This window comes from Penaeus monodon, chromosome 21 (genome assembly GCF_015228065.2).
Source record: "Penaeus monodon isolate SGIC_2016 chromosome 21, NSTDA_Pmon_1, whole genome shotgun sequence".
Classification (NCBI taxonomy): domain Eukaryota; kingdom Metazoa; phylum Arthropoda; class Malacostraca; order Decapoda; family Penaeidae; genus Penaeus; species Penaeus monodon.
The window spans coordinates 14,819,872-14,820,365 of NC_051406.1; the positions used below are offsets into that span (position 1 = coordinate 14,819,872).

Consider the following 494-nt stretch of genomic DNA (forward strand, 5'->3'; position numbering starts at 1 on the left):
CTTCTAGCATTAAAAAGAAAAATTCCCAATAAGGGGAAAATTGGGTGAGGGATCATTGAATACTAATAGTTGCTGAGTTCTTCTTAAGCCATCTATCTGTATATACAAAGTAATACTACAGTGAACATCATGTTTTCCTGGTGGCTTAGATAAATATTTAGCATACTATTTGTTCAGTTTAAAGCCTTCCCAACCCTGTAGTCAGAAATGGTTTAATTTTGAAAAAAAGAAAGGAAAAAAATAGTGTAGTTTATTGAATTTTGAAACAAGTTATGATGTAGAACAGTCAGTTTGACTGTGGGATTACATGGTTTGTTTAGATTAACCTGTTGGATCCAGGCGCCTTACGGTGCACATTTGGGACCAAAATCTGGCATTAGGCTACCTTGAGTGGCTCTCCCGAGTGTGAGGCTTGTAGGCCTAGCTCACACTCGGGGGAGCCACCAGTCAAGGGAATATTCTGTGTAGTTACAGTAACAAAAAGTAATTTTGTG

At 37.9% G+C, this 494-nt stretch overlaps 1 protein-coding gene across 2 annotated transcripts in view; it reads left to right on the top strand.

Annotated features, from left to right (window-relative positions):
- Positions 1–494, top strand: part of LOC119586261 (ataxin-3-like) — an 8,958-nt gene that overhangs the window by 1,948 nt on the left and 6,516 nt on the right. The gene's annotated exons all lie outside the window — the stretch shown is intronic.